The following is a 21,281-nucleotide window of genomic DNA, read 5'->3' on the forward strand; positions in this document are numbered from 1 at the left end:
TATGAGTATGATTTTTAATTCTAACCACTTCAACACAATAATTATACCAAATTGTGTTGTGCGCAAAGTTTCGTGCAAAACAAACCACGTTTGAGCTACTTTATGCGCGAAAGTGCCAAAAAAGCTTTAAACGCATAAAATCGCAACTTAACACTTAATTTCCAGAAAATGACTATGATTTACAATTCTAACCACCTCAACACAATAAGATATACCAAATAGTAATGTGTGCCAAGATTCTTGCAGAACAAACCATGTTTGAGCTACTTTTTGCGTGAAAGTGCCAAAAAGGTTTTAAAACGCATAAAATCGCAACTTAATAGGTAATATCTAGCATATGACTATGATTTTCAACATTAACTACTTCAATACAATAATATATGCGAAATAGTGTTGTGCGCCAAGTTTTTTGCAAAACAAACCAAGTTTGAGCTACTTTATGCGCAAAAGTGCCAAAAAAGCTTAAAAATGCATAAAATCGCAACTTAACACGTAGTATCTAGCATATGACTATGATTTTCAACTCTAACCACTTCAACACCATAATATATACCAAATAATGTTGTGTGCCAAGTTTCGTGCAAAACAAACCAAGTTTGAACTACTTTATGCGCGAAAGTGCCAAAAAAGCTTAAAAACGCATAAAATCGCAACTTAACACGTAATAGCTAGCATATGACTATAATTTTCAATTCTAACCACTTCAACACAATAATATATGCGAAATACTGTTGTGTGCCAAGTTTTGTGCAAAACAAACAAAGTTTGAGCTACTTTATGCAAGAAAGTGCCAAAAAAGCTTAAAAACGCATAAAATCACAACTTAACACGTAATTTAAATCATATGACTATGATTATCAATTCTAACCATTTCAACACAATGTTATATATCAAATAGTGTTGTGTGCCAAGTTTCGTGTAAAACAAACGAAGTTTTAGCTACTTTATTCGTCAAAATGCCAAAGAAGCTTAAAAACACATAAAATTGCAACTTAACACGTAATTTCTAGCATATGTCTTTAATATACAAATCTAACCTCTTCAACACAATAATATATACCAAATAGTGTTGTATGTCATGTTTCGTTCAAAACAAACCAAGTTTGAGCTACATTATGCGCAAATGTGCCAAAAAGAATAAAAACGAATAAAATCGCAATTTAACATGTAATTTCTAGCATATGAATATGATTTTCAATTCTAACCACTTCAACACAACAATATATACCAAATAGTGTTGTGTGCCAAGATTCGTGAAGAACAAACAAAGTTTGAGCTACTTTATGCACGAAAGTGCCAAAATAACTCAAAAACGCATAAAATCGCAACTTAACACGTAATTTCTATCATATGAGTATGATTTTAAATTCTAACCACTTCAACACAATAATTATACCACATAGTGTTATGCGCCAAGTTTCGTGCAAAACAAACCAAGTTTGAGCTACTTTATGCGCGAAAGTTCTAAAAAAGCTTAAAACGCATAAAATCGCAAATTAACAATTAATTTCTAGCATATTACTATGATTTACAATTCTAACCACCTCAACACAATAATATATACCAAATAGTGATGTGTGCCAAGATTCGTGTAGAACAAACAATTTTTGAGCTAATTTATGCGTGAAAGTGCCAAAAAGGTTTAAAAACGCATAAAAATCGCAACTTAACACGTAATATCTAGCATATGACTATGATTATCAACTCTAACCACTTCAACACAATAATATATGCGAAATAGTATTGTGCGCAAAGTTTCGTGCAAAACAAACCAAGTTTGAGCTACTTTATGCGCAAAAGTGCCAAAAAAGCTTAAAAACGAATAAAATCGCAACTTAACACGTAGTATCTAGCATATGACTATGATTTTCAACTCTAACAACTTCAACACCATAATATATACCAAATAATGTTGTGTGCCAAGTTTTGTGCAAAACAAACCAAGTTTGAACTACTTTATGCGCGAAAGTGCCAAAAAAGCTCAAAAACGCACAAAATCGCAACTTAGCACGTAATATCTAGCATATGACTATAATTTTCGATTCTCACCACTTCAACACAATAATATATGCGAAATACTGTTGTGCGCCAAGTTTTGTGCAAAACAAACCAAGTTTGAGCTACTTTATGCAAGAAAGTGCCAAAAAAGCTTAAAAACGCATAAAATCACAACTTAACACGTAATTTCTATCATATGACTATGATTATGAATTTTAACCATTTCAACACAATGTTATATATCAAATAGTGTTGTGTGCCAAGTTTCGTGTAAAACAAACGAAGTTTTAGCTACTTTATTCGTGAAAGTGCCAAAGAAGCTTAAAAACACAAAAAAATTACAACTTAACACGTAATTTCTAGCATATGTCTTTAATATACAAATCTAACCTCTTCAACACAATAATATATACCAAATAGTGTTGTATGTCATGTTTCGTTCAAAACAAACCAAGTTTGAGCTACATTATGCGCAAAAGTGCCAAAAAGCATAAAAACAAATAAAATCGCAATTTAACATGTAATTTCTAGCATATGACTATGATTTTCAATTCTAACCACTTCAACACAATAATATGTACCAAATAGTGTTGTGTGCCAAGATTCGTGAAGAACAAACAAAGTTTGAGCTACTTTATGCACGAAAGTGCCAAAAAAACATAAAAACGCATAAAATCGCAACTTAACACGTAATTTCTATCATATGAGTATGATTTTCAATTCTAACCACTTCAACACAATAATTATACCACATAGTGTTATGCGCCAAGTTTCGTGCAAAACAAACCAAGTTTGAGCTACTTTATACGCGAAAGTTCCAAAAAAGCTTAAAACGCATAAAATCGCAAGTTAACAATTAATTTCTAGCATATGACTATGATTTACAATTCTAACCACCTCAACACAATAATATATACCAAATAGTGATGTGTGCCAAGATTCGTGTAGAACAAACAATGTTTGAGCTAATTTATGCGTGAAAGTGCCAAAAAGGTTTAAAAACGCATAAAATCGCAACTTAACACGTAATATCTAGCATATGACTATGATTATCAACTCTAACCACTTCAACACAATAATATATGCGAAATAGTATTGTGCGCAAAGTTTCGTGCAAAACAAACCAAGTTTGAGCTACTTTATGCGCAAAAGTGCCAAAAAAGCGTAAAAACGAATAAAATCGCAACTTAACACGTAGTATCTAGCATATAACTATGATTTTCAACTCTAACAACTTCAACACCATAATATATACCAAATAATGTTGTGTGCCAAGTTTTGTGCAAAACAAACCAAGTTTGAACTACTTTATGCGCGAAAGTGCCAAAAAAGCTTAAAAACGCACAAAATCTCAAATTAGCACGTAATATCTAGCATATGACTATAATTTTCAATTCTCACCACTTCAACACAATAATATATTCCAAATAGTGTTGTGTGCCAAGATTCGTGAAGAACAAACAAAGTTTGAGCTACTTTATTCACGAAAGTGCCAAAAAAACTTTAAAACGCATAAAATCGCAACTTAACACGTAATTTCTATCATATGAGTATGATTTTCAATTCTAACCACTTCAAAAAAATAATTATACCAAATAGTGTTATGCGCCAAGTTTCGTGCAAAACAAACCAAGTTTGAGCTACTTTATGCGCGAAAGTGCCAAAAAAGCTTAAAAAGCATAAAATCGCAAATTAACAATTAATTTCTAGCATATGACTATGATTTACAATTCTAACCACCTCAACACAATAATATATACCAAATAGTGATGTGTGCCAAGATTCGTGTAGAACAAACAATTTTTGAGCTAATTTATGCGTGAAAGTGCCAAAAAGGTTTAAAAACGCATAAAATCGCAACTTAGCACGTAATATCTAGCATATGACAATGATTATCAACTCTAACCACTTCAACACAATAATATATGCGAAATAGTGTTGTGCGCAAAGTTTCGTGCAAAACAAACCAAGTTTGAGCTACTTTATGCGCAAAAGTGCCAAAAAAGCTTTAAAACGAATAAAATCGCAACTTAACACGTAGTATCTAGCATATGACTATGATTTTAAAATCTAACAACTTCAACACCATAATATATACCAAATAATGTTGTGTGCCAAATTTCGTGCAAAACAAACCAAGTTTGAACTACTTTATGCGCGAAAGTGCCAAAAAAGCTTAACAACGCATAAAATCGCAACTTAGCACGTAATATCGAGCATATGACTATAATGTTCAATTCTAACCACTTCAATACAATAATATATGCGAAATACTGTTGTGCGCCAAATTTTGTGCAAAACAAACCAAGTTTGAGCTACTTTATGCAAGAAAGTGCCAAAAAAGCTTAAAAACGCATAAAATCACAACTCAACGCGTAATTTCAATCATATGACTATGATTATCAATTCTAACCATTTCAACACAATGTTATATATCAAATAGTGTTGTGTGGCATGTTTCGTGTAAAACAAACGAAGTTTTAGCTACTTTATGCGTGAAAGTGCCAAAGAAGCTTAAAAACATATAAAATTGCAACTTAACACGTAATTTCTAGCATATGTCTTTAATAAACAAATCTAACCTCTTCAACACAATAATATATACAAAATAGTGTTGTGTGTCATGTTTCGTGCAAAACAAACCAAGTTTGAGCTACATTATGCGCGAAAGTGCCAAAAAGCATAAAAACGAATAAAATCGCAAGTTAACATGTAATTTATAGCATATGACTATGATTTTCAATTCTAACCACTTCAACACAATAATATATATCAAATAGTGTTGTGTGCCAAGATTCGTGAAGAACAAACAAAGTTTGAGCTACTTTATGCACGAAAGTGCCAAAAAGAATAAAAACGAATAAAATCGCAACTTAACATTTAATTTCTAGCATATGACTATGATTTTCAATTCTAACCACCTAACCACAATAATATATACCAAATAGTGTTGGGTGCCAAGATTGGTGAAGAACAAACCAAGTTTGAGCTACTTTATGCACGAAAGTGCCAAAAAAGCTTTAAAACGTATAAAATTGCAACTTAACACGTAATTTCTATCATATGAGTATGATTTTCAATTCTAACCACTTCAACACAATAATTATACCAAATAGTGTTATGCGCCAAGTTTCGTGCAAAACAAACCAAGTTTGAGCTACTTTATGCGCGAAAGTGCCAAAATAGCTTAAAACGCATAAAATCGCAAATTAACAATTAATTTCTAGCATATGACTATGATTTACAATTCTAACCACCTCAACACAATAATATATACCAAATAGTGATGTGTGCCAATATTCGTGTAGAACAAACAATGTTTGAGCTAATTTATGCGTGAAAGTGCCAAAAAGGTTTTAAAACGCATAAAATCGCAACTTAACATGTAATATCTAGCATATGACTATGATTATCAACTCTAACCACTTCAACACAATAATATATGCGAAATAGTGTTGTGCGCAAATTTTCGTGCAAAACAAACCAAGCTTGAGCTACTTTATGCGCAAAAGTGCCAAAAAAGCTTAAAAACGCATAAAATCGCAACTTAACACGTAGTATCTAGCATATGACTATGATTTTCGACTCTAACCACTTCAACACCATAATATATACCAAATAATATTGTGTGCCAAGTTTCGTGCAAAACAAACCAAGTTTGAACTACTTTATGCGCGAAAGTGCCAAAAAATCTTAAAAACGCATAAAATCGCAACATAGCACGTAATATCTAGCATATGACAATAATTTTCAATTCTAACCACTTCAACACAATAATATATGCGAAATACTGTTGTGCGCCAAGTTTTGTGCAAAACAAACCAAGTTTGAGCTACTTTATGCAAGAAAGTGCCAAAAAAGGTTAATAACGCATAAAATCACAACTTAACACGTAATTTCAATCATATGACTATGATTATCAATTCTAACCATTTCAACACAATGTTATATATCAAATAGTGTTGTGTGCCAAGTTTCGTGTAAAACAAACGAAGTTTTAGCTACTTTATGCGTGAAAGTGCCAAAGAAGCTTAAAAACACAAAAAATTGCAACTTAACACATAATTTCTAGCATATGTCTTGAATATACAAATCTAACCTCTTCAAAACAATAATATATACCAAATAGTGTTGTGTGATATGTTTCGTGCAAAACAAACCAAGTTTGAGCTACATTATGCGCGAAAGTGCCAAAAAGCACAAAAACGAATAAAATCGCAAGTTAACATGTAATTTCTAACATATGACTATGATATTCAATTCTATCCACTTCAACACAATAATATATACCAAATAGTGTTGTGTGCAAAGATTCGTGAAGAACAAACCAAGTTTGAGCTACTTTATGCGCAAAAGTGCCAAAAAAGCTTAAAAACGCATAAAATCGCAACTTAACACGTAGTATCTAGCATATGACTATGATTTTCGACTCTAACCACTTCAACACCATAATATATACCAAATAATGTTGTGTGCCAAGTTTCGTGCAAAACAAACCAAGTTTGAACTACTTTATGCGCGAAAGTGCCAAAAAATCTTAAAAACGCATAAAATCGCAACTTAGCACGTAATATCTAGCATATGACAATAATTTTCAATTCTAACCACTTCAACACAATAATATATGCGAAATACTGTTGTGCGCCAAGTTTTGTGCAAAACAAACCAAGTTTGAGCTACTTTATGCAAGAAAGTGCCAAAAAAGGTTAATAACGCATAAAATCACAACTTAACACGTAATTTCAATCATATGACTATGATTATCAATTCTAACCATTTCAACACAATGTTATATATCAAATAGTGTTGTGTGCCAAGTTTCATGTAAAACAAACGAAGTTTTAGCTACTTTATGCGTGAAAGTGCCAAAGAAGCTTAAAAACACAAAAAATTGCAACTTAACACATAATTTCTAGCATATGTCTTGAATATACAAATCTAACCTCTTCAAAACAATAATATATACCAAATAGTGTTGTGTGATATGTTTCGTGCAAAACAAACCAAGTTTGAGCTACATTATGCGCGAAAGTGCCAAAAAGCATAAAAACGAATAAAATCGCAAGTTAACATGTAATTTCTAACATATGACTATGATATTCAATTCTATCCACTTCAACACAATAATATATACCAAATAGTGTTGTGTGCAAAGATTCGTGAAGAACAAACCAAGTTTGAGCTACTTTATGCGCAAAAGTGCCAAAAAAGCTTAAAAACGCATAAAATCGCAACTTAACACGTAGTATCTAGCATATGACTATGATTTTCGACTCTAACCACTTCAACACCATAATATATACCAAATAATGTTGTGTGCCAAGTTTCGTGCAAAACAAACCAAGTTTGAACTACTTTATGCGCGAAAGTGCCAAAAAATCTTAAAAACGCATAAAATCGCAACTTAGCACGTAATATCTAGCATATGACAATAATTTTCAATTCTAACCACTTCAACACAATAATATATGCGAAATACTGTTGTGCGCCAAGTTTTGTGCAAAACAAACCAAGTTTGAGCTACTTTATGCAAGAAAGTGCCAAAAAAGGTTAATAACGCATAAAATCACAACTTAACACGTAATTTCAATCATATGACTATGATTATCAATTCTAACCATTTCAACACAATGTTATATATCAAATAGTGTTGTGTGCCAAGTTTCGTGTAAAACAAACGAAGTTTTAGCTACTTTATGCGTGAAAGTGCCAAAGAAGCTTAAAAACACAAAAAATTGCAACTTAACACATAATTTCTAGCATATGTCTTGAATATACAAATCTAACCTCTTCAAAACAATAATATATACCAAATAGTGTTGTGTGATATGTTTCGTGCAAAACAAACCAAGTTTGAGCTACATTATGCGCGAAAGTGCCAAAAAGCACAAAAACGAATAAAATCGCAAGTTAACATGTAATTTCTAACATATGACTATGATATTCAATTCTATCCACTTCAACACAATAATATATACCAAATAGTGTTGTGTGCAAAGATTCGTGAAGAACAAACCAAGTTTGAGCTACTTTATGCGCAAAAGTGCCAAAAAAGCTTAAAAACGCATAAAATCGCAACTTAACACGTAGTATCTAGCATATGACTATGATTTTCGACTCTAACCACTTCAACACCATAATATATACCAAATAATGTTGTGTGCCAAGTTTCGTGCAAAACAAACCAAGTTTGAACTACTTTATGCGCGAAAGTGCCAAAAAATCTTAAAAACGCATAAAATCGCAACTTAGCACGTAATATCTAGCATATGACAATAATTTTCAATTCTAACCACTTCAACACAATAATATATGCGAAATACTGTTGTGCGCCAAGTTTTGTGCAAAACAAACCAAGTTTGAGCTACTTTATGCAAGAAAGTGCCAAAAAAGGTTAATAACGCATAAAATCACAACTTAACACGTAATTTCAATCATATGACTATGATTATCAATTCTAACCATTTCAACACAATGTTATATATCAAATAGTGTTGTGTGCCAAGTTTCGTGTAAAACAAACGAAGTTTTAGCTACTTTATGCGTGAAAGTGCCAAAGAAGCTTAAAAACACAAAAAATTGCAACTTAACACATAATTTCTAGCATATGTCTTGAATATACAAATCTAACCTCTTCAAAACAATAATATATACCAAATAGTGTTGTGTGATATGTTTCGTGCAAAACAAACCAAGTTTGAGCTACATTATGCGCGAAAGTGCCAAAAAGCATAAAAACGAATAAAATCGCAAGTTAACATGTAATTTCTAACATATGACTATGATATTCAATTCTATCCACTTCAACACAATAATATATACCAAATAGTGTTGTGTGCAAAGATTCGTGAAGAACAAACCAAGTTTGAGCTACTTTATGCGCAAAAGTGCCAAAAAAGCTTAAAAACGCATAAAATCGCAACTTAACACGTAGTATCTAGCATATGACTATGATTTTCGACTCTAACCACTTCAACACCATAATATATACCAAATAATGTTGTGTGCCAAGTTTCGTGCAAAACAAACCAAGTTTGAACTACTTTATGCGCGAAAGTGCCAAAAAATCTTAAAAACGCATAAAATCGCAACTTAGCACGTAATATCTAGCATATGACAATAATTTTCAATTCTAACCACTTCAACACAATAATATATGCGAAATACTGTTGTGCGCCAAGTTTTGTGCAAAACAAACCAAGTTTGAGCTACTTTATGCAAGAAAGTGCCAAAAAAGGTTAATAACGCATAAAATCACAACTTAACACGTAATTTCAATCATATGACTATGATTATCAATTCTAACCATTTCAACACAATGTTATATATCAAATAGTGTTGTGTGCCAAGTTTCGTGTAAAACAAACGAAGTTTTAGCTACTTTATGCGTGAAAGTGCCAAAGAAGCTTAAAAACACAAAAAATTGCAACTTAACACATAATTTCTAGCATATGTCTTGAATATACAAATCTAACCTCTTCAAAACAATAATATATACCAAATAGTGTTGTGTGATATGTTTCGTGCAAAACAAACCAAGTTTGAGCTACATTATGCGCGAAAGTGCCAAAAAGCACAAAAACGAATAAAATCGCAAGTTAACATGTAATTTCTAACATATGACTATGATATTCAAATCTATCCACTTCAACACAATAATATATACCAAATAGTGTTGTGTGCAAAGATTCGTGAAGAACAAACCAAGTTTGAGCTACTTTATGCGCAAAAGTGCCAAAAAAGCTTAAAAACGCATAAAATCGCAACTTAACACGTAGTATCTAGCATATGACTATGATTTTCGACTCTAACCACTTCAACACCATAATATATACCAAATAATGTTGTGTGCCAAGTTTCGTGCAAAACAAACCAAGTTTGAACTACTTTATGCGCGAAAGTGCCAAAAAATCTTAAACGCATAAAATCGCAACTTAGCACGTAATATCTAGCATATGACAATAATTTTCAATTCTAACCACTTCAACACAATAATATATGCGAAATACTGTTGTGCGCCAAGTTTTGTGCAAAACAAACCAAGTTTGAGCTACTTTATGCAAGAAAGTGCCAAAAAAGGTTAATAACGCATAAAATCACAACTTAACACGTAATTTCAATCATATGACTATGATTATCAATTCTAACCATTTCAACACAATGTTATATATCAAATAGTGTTGTGTGCCAAGTTTTGTGTAAAACAAACGAAGTTTTAGCTACTTTATGCGTGAAAGTGCCAAAGAAGCTTAAAAACACAAAAAATTGCAACTTAACACATAATTTCTAGCATATGTCTTGAATATACAAATCTAACCTCTTCAAAACAATAATATATACCAAATAGTGTTGTGTGATATGTTTCGTGCAAAACAAACCAAGTTTGAGCTACATTATGCGCGAAAGTGCCAAAAAGCACAAAAACGAATAAAATCGCAAGTTAACATGTAATTTCTAACATATGACTATGATATTCAATTCTATCCACTTCAACACAATAATATATACCAAATAGTGTTGTGTGCAAAGATTCGTGAAGAACAAACCAAGTTTGAGCTACTTTATGCGCAAAAGTGCCAAAAAAGCTTAAAAACGCATAAAATCGCAACTTAACACGTAGTATCTAGCATATGACTATGATTTTCGACTCTAACCACTTCAACACCATAATATATACCAAATAATGTTGTGTGCCAAGTTTCGTGCAAAACAAACCAAGTTTGAACTACTTTATGCGCGAAAGTGCCAAAAAATCTTAAAAACGCATAAAATCGCAACTTAGCACGTAATATCTAGCATATGACAATAATTTTCAATTCTAACCACTTCAACACAATAATATATGCGAAATACTGTTGTGCGCCAAGTTTTGTGCAAAACAAACCAAGTTTGAGCTACTTTATGCAAGAAAGTGCCAAAAAAGGTTAATAACGCATAAAATCACAACTTAACACGTAATTTCAATCATATGACTATGATTATCAATTCTAACCATTTCAACACAATGTTATATATCAAATAGTGTTGTGTGCCAAGTTTCGTGTAAAACAAACGAAGTTTTAGCTACTTTATGCGTGAAAGTGCCAAAGAAGCTTAAAAACACAAAAAATTGCAACTTAACACATAATTTCTAGCATATGTCTTGAATATACAAATCTAACCTCTTCAAAACAATAATATATACCAAATAGTGTTGTGTGATATGTTTCGTGCAAAACAAACCAAGTTTGAGCTACATTATGCGCGAAAGTGCCAAAAAGCACAAAAACGAATAAAATCGCAAGTTAACATGTAATTTCTAACATATGACTATGATATTCAATTCTATCCACTTCAACACAATAATATATACCAAATAGTGTTGTGTGCAAAGATTCGTGAAGAACAAACCAAGTTTGAGCTACTTTATGCGCAAAAGTGCCAAAAAAGCTTAAAAACGCATAAAATCGCAACTTAACACGTAGTATCTAGCATATGACTATGATTTTCGACTCTAACCACTTCAACACCATAATATATACCAAATAATGTTGTGTGCCAAGTTTCGTGCAAAACAAACCAAGTTTGAACTACTTTATGCGCGAAAGTGCCAAAAAATCTTAAAAACGCATAAAATCGCAACTTAGCACGTAATATCTAGCATATGACAATAATTTTCAATTCTAACCACTTCAACACAATAATATATGCGAAATACTGTTGTGCGCCAAGTTTTGTGCAAAACAAACCAAGTTTGAGCTACTTTATGCAAGAAAGTGCCAAAAAAGGTTAATAACGCATAAAATCACAACTTAACACGTAATTTCAATCATATGACTATGATTATCAATTCTAACCATTTCAACACAATGTTATATATCAAATAGTGTTGTGTGCCAAGTTTCGTGTAAAACAAACGAAGTTTTAGCTACTTTATGCGTGAAAGTGCCAAAGAAGCTTAAAAACACAAAAAATTGCAACTTAACACATAATTTCTAGCATATGTCTTGAATATACAAATCTAACCTCTTCAAAACAATAATATATACCAAATAGTGTTGTGTGATATGTTTCGTGCAAAACAAACCAAGTTTGAGCTACATTATGCGCGAAAGTGCCAAAAAGCATAAAAACGAATAAAATCGCAAGTTAACATGTAATTTCTAACATATGACTATGATATTCAATTCTATCCACTTCAACACAATAATATATACCAAATAGTGTTGTGTGCAAAGATTCGTGAAGAACAAACCAAGTTTGAGCTACTTTATGCGCAAAAGTGCCAAAAAAGCTTAAAAACGCATAAAATCGCAACTTAACACGTAGTATCTAGCATATGACTATGATTTTCGACTCTAACCACTTCAACACCATAATATATACCAAATAATGTTGTGTGCCAAGTTTCGTGCAAAACAAACCAAGTTTGAACTACTTTATGCGCGAAAGTGCCAAAAAATCTTAAAAACGCATAAAATCGCAACTTAGCACGTAATATCTAGCATATGACAATAATTTTCAATTCTAACCACTTCAACACAATAATATATGCGAAATACTGTTGTGCGCCAAGTTTTGTGCAAAACAAACAAAGTTTGAGCTACTTTATGCAAGAAAGTGCCAAAAAAGGTTAATAACGCATAAAATCACAACTTAACACGTAATTTCAATCATATGACTATGATTATCAATTCTAACCATTTCAACACAATGTTATATATCAAATAGTGTTGTGTGCTAAGTTTCGTGTAAAACAAACGAAGTTTTAGCTACTTTATGCGTGAAAGTGCCAAAGAAGCTTAAAAACACAAAAAATTGCAACTTAACACATAATTTCTAGCATATGTCTTGAATATACAAATCTAACCTCTTCAAAACAATAATATATACCAAATAGTGTTGTGTGATATGTTTCGTGCAAAACAAACCAAGTTTGAGCTACATTATGCGCGAAAGTGCCAAAAAGCATAAAAACGAATAAAATCGCAAGTTAACATGTAATTTCTAACATATGACTATGATATTCAATTCTATCCACTTCAACACAATAATATATACCAAATAGTGTTGTGTGCCAAGATTCGTGAAGAACAAACAAAGTTTGAGCTACTTTATGCACGAAAGTGCCAAAAAAACTTAAAAACGCATAAAATCGCAACTTAACACGTAATTTCTATCATATGAGTATGATTTTCAATTCTAACCACTTGAACAAAATAATTATACCAAATAGTGTTATGCGCCAAGTTTCGTGCAAAACAAACCAAGTTTGAGCTACTTTATGCGCGAAAGTGCCAAAAAAGCTTAAAACGCATAAAATCGCAAATTAACAATTAATTTCTAGCATATGACTATGATTTACAATCTAACCACCTCAACACAATAATATATACCAAATAGTGATGTGTGCCAAGATTCGTGTAGAACAAACAATGTTTGAGCTAATTTATGCGTGAAAGTGTCAAAGAGGTTTAAAAACGCATAAAATCGCAACTTAGCACGTAATATCAAGCATATGACAATGATTATCAACTCTAACCACTTCAACACAATAAAATATGCGAAATAGTGTTGTGCGCAAAGTTTCGTGCAAAACAAACCAAGTTTGAGCTACTTTATGCGCAAAAGTGCCAAAAAAGCTTTAAAACGAATAAAATCGCAACTTAACACGTAGTATTTAGCATATGACTATGATTTTCAACTCTAACCACTTCAACACCATAATATATACCAAATAATGTTGTGTGCCAAGTTTCGTGCAAAACAAACCAAGTTTGAACTACTTTATGCGCGAAAGTGCCAAAAAAGCTTAACAACGCATAAAATCTCAACTTAGCACGTAATATCTAGCATATGACTATAATTTTCAATTGTAACCACTTCAATACAATAATATATGCGAAATACTGTTGTGCGCCAAATTTTGTGCAAAACAAACCAAGTTTGAACTACTTTATGCGCGAAAGTGCCAAAAAAGCTTAAAAACGCACAAAATCGCAAATTAGCACGTAATATCTAGCATATGACTATAATTTTCAATTCTCACCACTTCAACACAATAATATATTCCAAATAGTGTTGTGTGCCATGATTCGTGAAGAACAAACAAAGTTTGAGCTACTTTATTCACGAAAATGCCAAAAAAACTTTAAAACGCATAAAATCGGAACGTAACACGTAATTTCAATCATATGACTATGATTATAAATTCTAACCATTTCAACACAATGTTATATATCAAATAGTGTTGTGCGCCAAGTTTCGTGTAAAACAAACGAAGTTTTAGCTTCTTTATGCGTGAAAGTGCCAAAGAAGCTTAAAAACACATAAAATTGAAACTTAACACGTAATTTCTAGCATATGTCTTTAATATACAAATCTAACCTCTTCAACACAATAATATATACCAAATAGTGTTGTGTGTCATGTTTCGTGCAAAACAAACCAAGTTTGAGCAACATTATGCGCGAAAGTGCCAAAAAGCATAAAAACGAATAAAATCGCAAGTTAACATGTAATTTCTAGCATATGACTATGATTTTCAATTCTAACCACTTCAACAAAATAATATATACCAAATAGTGTTGTGTGCCAAGATTCGCGAAGAACAAACAAAGTTTGAGCTACTTTATGCACGAAAGTGCCAAAAAAAATTAAAAACGCATAAAATCATAACTTAACACGTAATTTCTATCATATGAGTATAATTTTCAATTCTGACTACTTCAACACAATAATTATACCAAATAGTGTTATGCGACAAGTTTCGTGCAAAACAAACAAAGTTTACTTTATGCGCGAAAGGGCCAAAAAAGCTTAAAACGCATAAAATCGCAAATTAACAATTAATTTCTAGCATATGACTATGATTTACAATTCTAACCACCTCAACACAATAATATATACCAAATAGTGATGTGTGCCAAGATTCGTGTAGATCAAACAATGTTTGAGCTAATTTATGCGTGAAAGTGCCAAAAAGGTTTTAAAACGCATAAAATCGCAACATAACACGTAGTATCTAGCATATGACTATGATTTTCAACTCTAACCACTTCAACACCATAATATATACCAAATAATGTTGTGTGCCAAGTTTCGTGTAAAACAAACCAAGTTTGAACTACTTTATGCGCGAAAGTGCCAAAAAAGCTTAAAAACGCATAAAATCGCAACTTAGCACGTAATATCTAGCATATGACTATAATTTTCAATTCTAACCACTTCAACACAATAATATATGCGAAATACTGTTGTGCGCCATGTTTTGTGCAAAACAAACCAAGTTTGAGCTACTTTATGCAAGAAAGTGCCAAAAAAGCTTAAAAACGCATAAAATCACAACTTAACACGTAATTTCAATCATATGACTATGATTACCAATTCAAACCATTTCAACACAATGTTATATATCAAATAGTGTTAAGCGCCAAGTTTCGTGTAAAACAAACGAAGTTTTAGCTACTTTATGCGTGAAAGTGCCAAAGAAGCTTAAAAACACATAAAATTGCAACTTAACACGTAATTTCTAGCATATGTCTTTAATATACCAAATCTAACCTCTTCAACACAATAATATATACCAAATAGTGTTGTGTGTCATGTTCGTGCAAAACAAACCAAGTTTGAGCTACATTATGCGCAAAAGTGCCAAAAAGCATAAAAACGAATAAAATCGCAAGTTAACATGTAATTTCTAGCATATGTCTATGATTTTCCAATTCTAACCACTTCAACACAATAATATACCATATGTCTAAGATTCGTGCCAAAAAAAACTTAAAAACGCATAAAATCGCAACTTAACACGTAATTTCTATCATATGAGTATGATTTTCAATTCTAAACACTTTAACACAATAATTATACCAAATAGTGTTATGCGCCAAGTTTCGTGCAAAACAAACCAAGTTTGAGCTACTTTATGCGCGAAAGGGCCAAAAAAGCTTAAAACGCATAAAATCGCAAATTAACAATTAATTTCTAGCATATGACTATGATTTACAATTCTAACCACCTCAACACGATAATATATACCAAATAGTGATGTGTGCCAAGATTCGTGTAGAACAAACAATGTTTGAGCTAATTTATGCGTGAAAGTGCCAAAAAAGGTTTAAAAACGCATAAAATCGCAACTTAACACATAATATCTAGCATATGACTATGATTATCAACTCTAACCACTTCAACACAATAATATATGCGAAATAGTGTTGTGCGCAAAGTTTCGTGCAAAACAAACCAAGTTTGAGCTACTTTATGCGCAAAAGTGCCAAAAAAAAGCTTAAAAACGCATAAAATCGCAACTTAACACGTAGTATCTAGCATATGACTATGATTTTCAACTCTAACCACTTCAACATCATAATATATACCAAATATGTGCCAAGTTTCGTGCAAAACAAACCATGTTTGAACTACTTTTATGCGCGAAAGTGCCAAAAAAGCTTAAAAACGCCTTAAAATCGCAACTTAGCACGTAATATCTAGCATATGACTATAATTTTCAATTCTAACCACTTCAACACATTAATATAAGCGACATACTGTTGTGCGCCAAGTTTTGTGCAAAACAAACCAAGTTTGAGCTACTTTATGCAAGAAAGTGCCAAAAAAGCTTAAAAACGCATAAAATCACAACTTAACACGTAATTTCAATCATATGACTATGATTATCAATTCTAACCATTTCAACACAATGTTATATATCAAATAGTGTTGTGCGCCAAGTTTCGTGTAAAAACTAGGGCTGGCAAAAGCTGACCCGACTTGCTAACCTGATCTGAAACCGACCCGAAATTAGCGGGTTGGGTTTAGATTTTTGACCTATTTATTTAAAAGGGGCAACCCGACCTGATCTGTTTATTAAATGGGTTAGGTTCAGGTTGAATATTTAAACCCGAAAAAAACCTGTTTAAACCCATTTATTAAATGGGTCAATCAGGTCAGGTCGACCAATATTTAACCCATTTATTAACCCATTGAAAATTTTAATTTTTAAATGACTTAATATTTAAAAGTAATATTTAAAATAACCCATTTATCAATCCAGCGAGCAGCCTGCCAGCAAGGCATTGAAATTGAAATCAGATAAAACCCTAAACGGCTAAACTAAACATTTGTTTGTTTCCTGCTGCCGCCTCCTCCTCACTTCCTCTTCTCCTCTCCTTCCTCTTCTCGCCTACACTACACCTTCATCTTCTCTGCGAGACTGCGACCTACGGCCTCCTACACATTCTTCTCTTCTCCTTCATCTTCTCTGCGGCACCAAGGTAAGTCCGATTTTTCTGTTTTTTTTTATCGATTTTATTTTTTTAGATTTGGATTGTGTTCGATTTTTTTGTGTTTGATTTTGATGTTCATTGCTGATTGCTGGAACTGATTTTCTCTCTTTAATTCTTCATAATAATTTGGTTCGTGTTTGTGTTATTTAGGGTTCGATCTTTTCGAATTTGTTGTGGTTTCATTTTTACTAAACTGGTAATTTGCATCTTGTTTTTTATTTCATTTTTCTGTTTCATTTTTATCAATTTTTTTCGATTTTTTTCGATTTTATCGATTTTTCTGTTTGTGTTATATTTACTCCATTTTTCTTTATGTTTTGCAAGATTCATATTTTCTATTTCATTTTCTAGGCTTGTTGCTTCATCGATTTTTATTTTACTGTAATCTTTGTGTAATCCGTGTTAATACTGTGTTGATTTAGATTTTGTTTTTACTAAACTGGTAATATTTTCTGTTTTGATTTTGATTTTACTCCATTTTTTCTTTATTTACTCTATTTTTTCTTGTTTTCTGACCCAATTTTGATTTTGATGTGTAAGTTTTTTGATCGATTTGTTCTGATTTGGATTGTGTTCGATTTTTCTGATTTTTCAGATTTTTCAGTTCAATCTTCCTGATCTTCAATTCAAGCTTGTACTGTGTTCGATTTTCAACTCCATTAATGGATGAAAGTATGTTTACTGTGTTCCATTAATGGATGAAGCTTGTAATGTTTTACAGTGTTAGCCAATAAATTAGTTTTTATGTTGTAATTTTGTAATATTGTAATATTGTAATATTTGTAATTTTTAGGTCAAATGGGTCAAATGGGTCAAATGACTTGAATTATATGGGTTCAATGAACTGAAAAAAAAAGCAGGTTAAATGGGTCATTAGCAGGTTGACCCGACCTGCAACAGATCAGGTCGGGGTTTCAATTTTTGACCCATTTAATTAAATGGGTCAGGTTCAGGTCAAGGGTCTGTTGACCCATTTATATATGACCCGAACCTGAAAACGACCCAACCCGACCTGTTTGACACCCCTATGTAAAATAAACGAAGGTTTAGCTACTTTATGCGTGAAAGTGCCAAAGAAGCTTAAAAACACATAAAATTGCAACTTAAAACGTATTTTCTAGCATATGTCTTTAATATACAAATCTAACCTCTTCAATATATACCAAATAGTGCTGTGTGTCATGTTTCGTGCAAAACAAACCAAGTTTGAGCTACATTATGCGCGAAAGTGCCAAAAAGCATAAAAACGAATAAAATCGCAAGTTAACATGTAATTTCTAGCATATGACTATGATTTTCAATTCTACACACTTCAACACAATAATATATACCAAATAGTGTTGTGTGCCAAGATTCGTGGAGAACAAACAAAGTTTGAGCTACTTTATGCACGAAAGTGCCAAAAAAACTTAAAAACGCATAAAATCGCAACTTAACACGTAATTTCTATCATATGAGTATGATTTTCAATTCTAACCACTTCAACAGAATAATTATACCAAATAGTGTTATGCGCCAAGTTTCGTGCAAAACAAACCAAGTTTGAGCTACTTTATGCGCGAAAGTGCCAAAAAAGCTTAAAATGCATAAAATCGCAAATTAACAATTAATTTCTAGCATATGACTATGATTTACAATTCTAACCACCTCAACACAATAATATATACCAAATAGTGATGTGTGCCAAGATTCGTGTAGAACAAACAATGTTTGAGCTAATTTATGCGTGAAAGTGTCAAAAAGGTTTAAAAACGCATAAAATCGCAACTTAACACGTAATATCTACCATATGACTATGATTATCAACTCTAACCACTTCAACACAATAATATATGCGAAATAGTGTTGTGCGCAAAGTTTCGTGCAAAACAAACCAAGTTTGAGCTACTTTATGCGCAAAAGTGCCAAAAAAGCTTAAAAACGCATAAAATCGCAACTTAACACGTAGTATCTAGCATATGACTATGATTTTAAACTCTAACCACTTCAACACCATAATATATACCAAATAATGTTGTGTGCCAAGTTTCGTGCAAAACAAACCAAGTTTGAACTACTTTATGCTCGAAAGTGCCAAAAAAGCTTAAAAACGCATAAAATCACAACTTAGCACGTAATATCTAGCATATGACTATAATTTTCAATTCTAACCACTTCAACACAATAATATATGCGAAATACTGTTGTGCGCTGAGTTTTGTGCAAAACAAACCAAGTTTGAGCTACTTTATGCAAGAAAGTGCCAAAAAAGCTTAAAAACGCATAAAATCACACTTAACACGTAATTTCAATCATATGACTATGATTATCAATTCTAACCATTTCAACACAATGTTATATATCAAATAGTGTTGTGCACCATGTTTCGTGTAAAACAAACAAAGTTTTAGCTACTTTATGCGGTGAAAGTGCCAAAGAAGCTTAAAAACACATAAAATTGCAACTTAACACGTAATTTCTAGCATATGTCTTTAATATACAAATCTAACCTCTTCAACACAATAATATATACCAAATAGTGTTGTGTGTCATGTTTCGTGCAAAACAAACCAAGTTTGAGCTACATTATGCGCAAAAGTGCCAAAAAGCATAAAAACGAATAAAATCGCAAGTTAACATGTAATTTCTAGCATATGACTATGATTTTCAATTCTAACCACTTCAACACAATAATATATACCAAATAGTGTTGTGTGCCAAGATTCATGAAGAACAAACAAAGTTTGAGCACTTTATGCACGAAAGTGCCAAAAAAAACTTAAAAACGCATAAAATCGCAACTTAACACGTAATTTCTATCATATGAGTATGATTTTCAATTCTAACCACTTCAACACAATAATTATACCAAATAGTGTTATGCGCCAAGTTTCGTGCAAAACAAACCAAGTTTGAGCTACTTTATGCGCGAAAGGGCCAAAAAAGCTTAAAACGCATTAAATCGCAAATTAACAATTAATTTCTAGCATATGACTATGATTTAAAATTCTAACCACCTCAACACGATAATATATACCAAATAGTGATGTGTGCCAAGATTCGTGTAGAACAAACAATGTTTGAGCTAATTTATGCGTGAAAGTGCCAAAAAGGTTTAAAAACGCATAAAATCGCAACTTAACACATAATATCTAGCATATGACTATGATTATCAACTCTAACCACTTCAAACACAATAATATATGCGAAATAGTGTTGTGCGCAAAGTTTCGTGCAAAACAAACCAAGTTTGAGCTACTTTATGCGCAAAAGTGCCAAAAAAGTTTAAAAACGCATAAAATCGCAACTTAACACGTAGTATCTAGGATATGACTATGATTTTCAACTCTAACCACTTCAACATCATAATATATACCAAATAATGTTGTGTGCCAAGTTTCGTGCAAAACAAACCAAGTTTGAACTACTTTATGCGCGAAAGTGCCAAAAAAGCTTAAAACGCATAAAATCGCAACTTAGCACGTAATATCTAGCATATGACTATAATTTTCAATTATAACCACTTCAACACAATAATATATGCGAAATACTGTTGTGCGCCAAGTTTTGTGCAAAACAAACCAAGTATGAGCTACTTTATGCAAGAAAGTGCCAAAAAAGCTTAAAAACGCATAAAATCACAACTTAACACGTAATTTCAATCATATGACTATGATTATCAATTCTAACCATTTCAACACAATGTTATATATCAAATAGTGTTGTGCGCCAAGTTTCGTTTAAAACAAACGAAGGTTTAGCTACTTTATGCGTGAAAGTGCCAAAGAAGCTTAAAAACACATAAAATTGCAACTTAACACGTAATTTCTAGCATATGTCTTTAATATACAAATCTAACCTCTTCAACACAATAATATATACCAAATAGTGTTGTGTGTCATGTTTCGTGCAAAACAAACCAAGTTTGACCTACATTATGCGCAAAAGTGCCAAAAAGCATAAAAACGAATAAAATCGGCAAGTTAACATGTAATTTCTAGCATATGACTATGATTTTCAATTCTAACCACTTCA

The sequence above is a fragment of the Amaranthus tricolor genome, chromosome 16, assembly GCF_026212465.1.
Source record: "Amaranthus tricolor cultivar Red isolate AtriRed21 chromosome 16, ASM2621246v1, whole genome shotgun sequence".
NCBI classification, from domain to species: domain Eukaryota; kingdom Viridiplantae; phylum Streptophyta; class Magnoliopsida; order Caryophyllales; family Amaranthaceae; genus Amaranthus; species Amaranthus tricolor.